Raw genomic sequence first — 9,621 nt, forward strand, 5'->3', positions numbered from 1 at the left:
TGATGATAGTTGATAAATGGTTAGGATTTGAGGGTGCTGTAATTGTTGTTGGAGTGTTAATAAATTGTTTAGTTAGTTCATAGTTATTAATATGATAATTGTGTGTCATCTGGGGAAGTTTCGTTGGAGCGTTCGTTGGTGAAAGAGGAGTAAGTGGTGTCAAGTTGGAAAAATGAGAGGGAGTTGAGGGAGAGTCATCTCTGGTTTGGGAGTAGATGGGTTGAAAAGTGGGGTTGGGAACGGACGGGCTGGATTCAGAGTTTTCGATTTCATCTGGAGTTCCACGGACTAAAATTTCAAATTGAGAAATTGTGTGGTAAACTTTGATATTCGAATTAGTATCAGAATCCATGCCGGACGAAGTCCTAATATGGGGTGATTCAGGTGGGGGAAAAGCAAAAAGTGGGATGATGGGGATATTTTTTTGGAGATTGGCTGGGTGTGAAATTGAGCGGTGAAGGGATCCAACTTGCAGGCTCATCGTGGGCTAAAAAGATGGTTGTTATGAGAACGAAATCTTGTGGTGTGGTGTTGTTCGATTATTTGTTCATATGTATCGTCATTTTGGGATTGTTGTGTCACTATGTGGTGAATTAGGCTTTGGTGTAATTAGGTCTTGAAGATATTGTATCTGTAAGTGCTATGTTTCGAAAATTTTGGGGTACTAATGATAATGGATGTATTTGATGTAGGTTTGGTAATTGTGGTGCTGTGGGCGTTGTATTTGTGTTGTTCTGTGAATCGTCATATGTATTTGGTGTAGTTGATTTTTTTGTATTGTATCTTTTATTTGTGCATCTAAAAGTATTCTATTTATCGATGTAGAGAAAATCTGAAAAAATCCTGCAAAAAGTATGCGTGCTACGCTTGCTTGTCTGCTTACTTGTGTGTGTATTGCACATGGGTTATGGATTCCCTTTAACAAATAGAAAAGAAATCCGATAAAATTAAACATTGCGTACAATATAGTCAATCTTTCTAAGATGTATAGGTCCATCCTAGAAAGGCAAGAACTCGTTTTTTAAGTTTACAAAACTAAAAGTATTGATTGGTCAAACATTTTGTGGTCTATTTTTTTCGCCATTTGAATAAATGTAATCTTTGATGACTTTAAAATATCCGCTGTTATCTTGTGCGTAAATATCTGAAAAGCCTTCTTTCTGCAAATTTGTTTAAAATTCCATCTATTGATTGTCGTTGTATTGTGTACATTTTGGTAAGTGAAAATTTTGTTTACAAATGTGATGTGGTATGTCAGATTTAGAAGTTATGCCGATCAATTGTAAATCGAAATTTGGATTGCGGGCAATAGCCCTAATGCTTTCGGGTGAAGACCTTTTTAGTGGTTGCATTAGTGTAGGATATGGTGTGAGTAGATAAAATTTGTCTTCTTCGGGATTTAATTGTACTATAATGTGGCTTTTTTCTAGACCACATGGGACTGCTGTATCCCAAAAATGAGTTCTTCGTGAGAGTGTGTCGACAAAATGAACTTAATTCTGTAGAATATTGGGTTTCTTTTGTAGAATCTTTTATCTTCGAAAACATTTAAAGGTGATAATTTTTTGGTACAAGTGTAATACCATAAAATACTTCCTTCATAATCAAGGACGTTTGATCTGATTCCGGATAATGAATATCCTGCATATGGTATTTTTAGAACTGCTAATGCGAGTGATTGTGAATTTGTGTTCTTTCAAGTTCGCATAATTGATGTAGTGTTTCTAATACTGATAAGGACATTTCTTGAAAAATTCTGCTCATTGTGTTATCTAATTTCATATCTAGGTGTATAACAAAATGAATTGCACCAAAATAGGTATTGTTTATTAGTGAAAGTTCTTGTAATCGTGTACTATCTTTGTCTTGTGGTTTTATTTTTCCACCAATGTTTCCTGTGTTTTTAAGGAGGTTTACTGGTATGTATGTGTTTTCGTCATTTGTTGTAAGATATGCTGCATGTAGATTTTTTATGTTTTTTCCTGTATTCATGTCGAAACCTTGTTCACATTCAACAAGAGTTTTTGAATATTGTGTTTTCTAGAGTGATTTATAGTATTTGCATGCAAGCTCCTTTTCTGGATACATTTGGAAGCGTGTAAATTTGTTTTCTACATTGTGAATGTTTCTAAATATAAAATTGCTATGTGTGGTTTGTTCAGTGCTTACGTTTTCAAAAGGGATGGATCCAGTAAAAAATTGTTGATGGAATTTGATCATTCTGGAATGTATTCTCGCTACTTGAAATGTCGTACAAGTGTTTTCAGGAAACCAGACAATTGTTGCTTGTGTTTGAGTAGTAGGATCACAAGATCCTTGGTCATTTTTGCAAGGGAGTCTGATTCCTTGTTAAAGTATAGTGTCATCGCTTAGATCTCTGTTGATTGTACTTTTTCAAATTTTTCCAATCAAAAAACAAAATTTCTTGATATCCTTTATTTTTTGTGTCTGCTTTGCCGTTTGAGGGGTTGTTTATTCCAATATGTGGTATCCAATTTTTGTCATGAAGATCATAAGTTAATCTTCCATGTATTTGTCGTCTAGTTTAATATGGCCCTGGTATCTTTCAAGTTCGGCTTGTTGTGCGGGATCTGTGAAAACTTGAAAGTTTACTAATTTTCAGTTTGTGCCTTTGTTTGATGTGATTTTTAATCTTAGAAGTTCATTTTTACAATCCTCAGGGTTGAGATGTAAGAGTCTTTCGATATTGCTTTGGTTGAATGATTCGTTATCTAATCTATTTTTGTTTCCATTTGAGACTTGTGAACACTGTACTTTCTTTTCGGAAAATGTCGCTGTGAATTTATATCCTATTAGTTTTGCAGCTCGTGCTTTCGAGTACAATGTAGCTATAAATGTCCTGTTTGGTGGGAAGCATTGTGATTTGGTTCGGAAAATAAAAAGAAAAAAAATGTTTTGAAAAAAAAATACCTTTAGAATATACATGTGTATGATAATCCTGAATAAGGGTTATAAAAATTTATATATCCAATTGTCTTTTCAGAGTATCGATCGAATTTGTAGACAATTTCTGTTGTTATAAATGAGAGAGGTAAAAATTGAGCTGTTATATTTGGAGGAGCTAAGGGGAATGAATGCTGAATGATATTATTTAGTTTTACTGTAGTTTCGAGTTAGAGTGTCAAACTATTTCGTTGTAGTATTTGTATATTATGTTCTTGTATATCTTTGTGGATACCTTTTCTATATTGTAATCTGTTTAGTGCCCCGTTGTGTAGTCTGCTACTTTCTTGATGTTGACCAAATAATGGGGGAGGTGCTACGAATGTGTTCCAGTCTAATCTTAGTGGGGTATTATTAGATGATTGTTCTTGATATCGAGCGTCAAGTTTTTAGGAAAATTCAAATGAAAAAGTCTTGATGATATTTGACTTAAAGAAGGTGTTCAGGGAAGTGAAAGTGTTTCTGGTGATTTTGATAATGTTGTATCAGATGAAACATCAATTGGGTCGTTTACTAAATTTGGTTCACCTTGAGTGTAGGTGTGTGCTGTCCAATAGGGGAGACGTTTTGTAGTTGCTGGGGGATTAAAAGGATTTTCTCGAACTTGTTCCGATGTGGGAGTTGAACCTAAGTAATCTGATGGTATATTTGAAGTGCTTTGTTGTGAAGCATATGCTGGAGTATCTTGAATTGTACTACTAGAAAGGTCTAGAGGATTTGATGATGGTGATTGAGGTATGTTAAAAATTACTCTTGGGGTTTGGAAAATTCTATTTTGTCTTGGATGTATAATTTTTCTATTTATTTCGAGTGTGTTTTGATTTTGACTGATGTGTCTTACTATATTAAGGTCTTGTAGGAGAGGGGGGTTTATGTTATATGTTGGTTCGTATTGTGGTTCGCTTGAAGGTGCGTGGCGAACGACTGGTTTTAGTGATTGGGATAATCGTGCGTGTCTTTCTTCAAAAGTATATGGATTGTCTTGAAAAAAATGCGTGTTGATGATTGGAAATTTTGAGTACTTGTTGGCGTTGTTGGAGATTCTTGGAATGTTGTCGGTGGGGACGGGTGTAGGGGTTGTTGATTAGCAATTTTGGAAAATTTTCCAAGTAGATTTTTCATGAAGAAATTTTATGTTTAATGTAATATTCTTCAATGAAAAGAAATAAATGTATTGTTGCTAAAGTCAATGTGGTGATTGCTTTTTTGTACATTTGCACATTGTCATTATGAGGGATGTCAAAAATGTGAGAAAACTTATGAAAAGTAGAAAACATCAGTTCTAATAAATAGATGTTGTGATCAAGGTGTAGGTGATCAAGGATTTTGGCAAGATTTATATAGGCTTCGAATAGGGAAAAATATTAGGAAAAATTGCAAAAAATTATTAGGAGGATAATTAAAATTTCTAAGGTATCAGCTAAAAATATTATGAAAAATTTCAAAAAGATAGAATGTTTTATGAGAAAGTTTCAAAATATTCATTGAAATTTATTGACCGTCGCAGAAAGAAGCAGAAATGATTCCTTCTGCCGACTTTTTTTTTATTTTTCGAGGCTAAGTTCGAGTGTGGTCGGATTATTTATTGGTTTTTTGACAAGTGGGTTGGATTTTGACAATTTTCGTTGAAGGGTAATTTTATCGTCTCGGGAAGGTCTTCTTAGTTTGGTTTTTATTAATTGGATGATTTGGGGTATCTGAGAGATATCCGTACTTTAGGCTAAATGATCTTTTTCATTTTGTTCTGTAGACTAATTTAATTTTTTTGCTCAGGGGTTTTTTGAGATCTAAGTTGAGAGAAAAAATTGTTGATCTTTGTTCTACTTGATATTAAGACTTTGTTTATTTCATTGTCAATTTGTAGTGATTTGCTTATTTTTGACCTGAAGGTTTTGAAGTTATAGTTATAGATACGTTTGAAGTTTATTATTTGTCGGCTAATAACGTCGGACTGAAAATGAGATGATGATTCGGAAAGATTTCTATTGGCTGAGTTTGAACTAGATTTGTTCAAGTGGTTTTTCAGTATGAAATTGAGAAAATGTACTGTGTTCAAAATGATAGAAAGAGCTTTCAAAGCTATTTAAAATTGAAGTGGTTTCTGAAATTCGACTTTCTTTAGTACTTAAGGTTGTGGAATGATTGTTTTATAATTCTTTTGTGGTTGATTTCGAAGTCGTGATGATTGTCTATGTTCAGACTTTTCTTTTTGATCTTGTGATAGAATTTTTTCTAAGAATTTTCTATTTTTTTTCTGTTTGAGATGTTTTGCTATCTAATTTTGGGAAGTATTTGAGGAATTAATTCTTTTTATTTTTGTTGGGGTGGTTTTGGGTTAAGATTTATATCAGTGGCTTAACTTTGTTTGGAGTCTGAATTGTTTTGAACAATTTTCAGTCCTGTGAAAGAGTATAATTGAGTTAATTCGCGAAGAGCGTACTCTTTTGGATAATAGGGTATGAGGTTATTTCGATGTTGAACAATTTCTTTTTTGTTCGAATCTGATATTTTGTATGTTACATCAGTGGATTTATCAATTATTTGATATGGTTCTTTTCGGAGTGATTGTAGTTTTTTAGATATTAATTTTTGTCTTGTAAAGTTTGGAATTAAAACAAATGTTCCTACTTTTAAATATGTAGCTAATGTGAATCGTGAATTGATTTGGGTATTTATAATTTGTCTTTGTTACAACTTTTTTGTTATTTTTTGATAATTTTCATTGTGCTTTTTATCTCTGTTTAAAATCCAATCGGTATGTGTACCGGAAGCTAATTTTAAAATTTGTGACAGATGAAAGTGGTCTTCATAGTGGGTATGTAGTGGTAAACTATAACATATTGAATCTTTGTTTGGTTGACAATAGCATTGTGTGTTTTTGGAGGCGTTTGCAGTGAACATTATCGGTTTTCGTGGTTTTTGGTTTAAAACCATTTCGTAGGGTGACATTCCTAAAGTTGTTGTTAATTGTGAATTATAAGATAAAGGGAATAGTTTTACATCTGTTGACCATTCAGTGAATCGTGTGTCATTTCCATTGATGATACTTCTAAGATATTTTTGTAATGAACGTTTCATACCTTCGACTAGTCCATTAGTTCATAGTACGTGAGATTTACGTGTTTTATGTTTATTATTATAGTGTGTTAATTCCGTAATTAATAAATTCAGTGCCATTGTCTGTTACTAGGATTTCGGGTAAACTGAATTTGGCCATCCAGTGTTTGTAGAGTGTTGTATATGCATAAGAAACATTACAGTGGGTTACTGGATTGATAGCTACGTAGTGGGTAAATGCGTCAACTATGACCATTATATATAAGTTTCCTTCTGAGGTTGATGATATTGGTCGTTTTGTGTCGAATGAAATTCTGTGATTGAAATACAAACTTTGTTCTTTAAAATCTTGTTTTTCTGCAAATTGTTTTTGGTTTGGGCAGGGTTTATTTAATTGACATGTTACTGCATAACACTTCAATCCAAAATGGGGCTTATGAATAAAAATGGAGTATGTTTTTTCTGAGTGTCCTTTAGTGTGTAGGGTATGTGAAGTATGGAAATCTATTAGCATCACACTTAAAGGTAGACAAGGTACTCTGAGATCAGCTTCTTGATATTTTTAAATATTTGTGTTTTCATTTATCGAGGTATTAATAACTTTTCTGAAATATCTAAGAAGTGCTTTATTTCCTAGAATCGTGATGTCAGCTTTAATGGGTTTGGTTTTATAATTGTGCCAAAATTTTAGTTCTCTAATTACTGGGTCAAAGTTTTGATGATTTTGTAGTAATTCTAGTGTAGTTTTCTCTGAAGTTGGTAGAAAAAGTTTTCATTCTATCTTTGATAGGGGTACTGTATTAAGTGGGTCATGAAGGTTAAAAACTTGATTTTTTGTGTATATTGAATCATTACACATTGGGCCTGATAAATTTTTATTATCAGTTAGATTTTCTTTTTCTACTAAGAGAAAAAGATCTTTTCTAGATGGTTGTTGTCTAATTTGTTTTTGCTGAGTATTGTTTTTGATCCAATTTGAGTATGGGATTGGTTTAAATGTAAACTTACGTAGTAGATCAACTTCATAGTTATTGTTTTGACAATCTGAATATAATGGAAAACGTTGTAGATTGTTTATTTGTGATTGATCTATGTCAGTTTTTACTGAATATTTACATTCTAATCGTGGTGAAGTTTCTTTTTTTATAAGAAATAAATCACTTTTTGTGGTATTTCAACTGTTGTTTTTCTTGTCAGCAATTCTGGTGCTGTATTTCTCTTAAGAGTATCTGGTAGTGCAACATTTTTTCCTGCTGTCCATACTATGTGTAAGTTTGGAAATTTCATTAAAATTAATTGAAATTTATAAACTCTTTGGTTTGTGTTCGATTTCTGTGTGAATAGAAATATTAAGGGTTTATGATCTGTAATTAGGACCATTTCGATGTTTTGATCCAAGTATTAAAAATCATATTCTGTAAGGGTATATATAATGGCTGTGCATTCTCTCATAAGGGTAGAAAGTCTTTATTCAGCTTGTGTAAATAGGCGAGAATTTGCTGAAGTGAGATTCTTTTTATTTGTACCAATGTGAGATTGTAGCGTGGCTGCACCGATGCCAAAATTTGAAGCATCGCACATGGCATAAATTGGTTGATCAGCATCTGGAATTGTGTTCGAAATTTGTTTTGTGAGAAGTTTTTTGATTTCTTCAAATCGTGTTTGGTTTATTTTCTCTAATCAAAATTGCTTTGTTGCTTAAGATTATTATAGAATGGTCTTGGGTATAATTGCATTTTGTATACGTATTCACTTAAGAAGTTCAACATTCCAAGAAATTCTTAGATTTTCTTATTGTTAGATAGTAGTTAAAATTTTTGTATTGCATCTATGCGAGATTTCAATGGGGTTGTGGTTTTTCTTTCTATTATTTTTCCAAGAAATTTTACACGTGATAAGAAAAAATGTGATTTATCTGGGGCTGCTTTCATGTTTTCGTTTTGTAATATCTGATGATACTTTTCTAAAACGGTGAACATTTCTTCTACGGGTTGTGATTTCATGAAAACATCGTCTGAATATGTAATTGCGTTTTTCTTTAGTATGAGTGGTCTGAAAATTTTACTCATGATTGCTTAGAAAGCTGCTGGTCCTATGGATATACTATAGAATAATCTATTGAATTCATATTGTTGATTTCCGATAAAACTTTGTGTTAATCGTCGTGATTGATCATTTAACGGCATTTGATTATATGCACTATTCATATCTGCTGTTGTGAAATATTTACCGTCTATGTTTGTTAAAACTACTCGAATTGGTTCAATGGGCCAATTACATTTAGATTCGTCAATAAGTGAATTGAGATATCTAGCATTTGAACTATTTTTAATGATTCTCCTTTGGCTAGAATGATAACAGGAATAATGAATGTGTTTCCTTTTGGCTGTTCTTCTTTCTTTACTGAAGAAATGATTTCATATTCTTCTAGAATGTCTAATAGTCTATTAACTTTGTTGTTTAAGTGATTTGGTACTTTGCTTGCTCTTTGTTTTTTGAAAACTTCGCCAGGTTTCAAAGGTAGGTGTAGTGGTAAATTTTTTTGTCCAACGTCAAATTTAGATTGTGCATAATTTTTGTTCATTTTAATAGTAAATCAGCTAACTGTTCAAATTCAATTTGTCTTATCTTAGAGTGTTGAAAATTGATTATTGTTAAGAATTTTTGTTGTTTTCTTAAATATATTTTGATATTTTAAATGTTGGTTTAAAAGAAGGTGTTTTTGTGAAATTGTCTGTATTTCGTTTTTCATTGCTTATAATATTATTTATCGATAAATTTTTGTCAAGAACTGTTGTCTGGCATATATCTAAAAGTTGTAATATTTTTTTTACTCTATACGTTAGTTCTTTTGTGGGGGAAGTTGTTGCGTTTGTTTCATAATAACCTAAAAGTCCTAAAGGTAGGGTTATTTAATATGGTGAATTTTTATAGACATGTAAGGAAATGATGTCTGATTTTGAGTTTTTCATGTACTTAATAGATGAAAAAGTTACTCGAAAAAATTTATTAATTGATCTTAATTCAAGGTCAGACATATAGAGATGTTGTTTGTTTTGACTTTTGTCATATTGATGAACTTGTTTGATTCGGAATTCATAAGTTTTACCTGAGAGTGGTTTTAGGTGTTTTCGTTCTTTATTGTATACAGGGTAAAATTTTGAGACAAATGGTGATTGTTTGTTTATTATTTGAAAAAATGTTAAAGCTGTGTTATGCATTCTTGTATTTTTATCTTTTATAATGATTTTGCTGTCTGAAAAATTAATAGTTGGTATATATTTTGTCATAAATGGAATTCCAATGATGTTGTGTTTTATATCTGTTATATAAAAGGTTTGCTTGATTGGTTTGTTCAAGAGTATGTTTTGTTCCCTTGTTTTAGTGGGAACAAGGAAAAGTTGGATTGTTCCATAGTTTGTTAAGGTTGAGCCTTGTGCTGTGGCTAATCAGCTTGCTGTTTTTAAAGGTATTAATTTTGGATGCAAAATTCTGATTTCGTTCCAGGTGGGAATGTTTATAATGTTTGATTCTGCTCCGGAATCTATTAAAAAATCAATTTCAAGATCTGGTGTTTGAAATTCTTTGCCTTTTGGACTT

This window comes from Symsagittifera roscoffensis, chromosome 8 (assembly GCF_963678635.1).
Source record: "Symsagittifera roscoffensis chromosome 8, txSymRosc1.1, whole genome shotgun sequence".
Classification (NCBI taxonomy): domain Eukaryota; kingdom Metazoa; phylum Xenacoelomorpha; order Acoela; family Convolutidae; genus Symsagittifera; species Symsagittifera roscoffensis.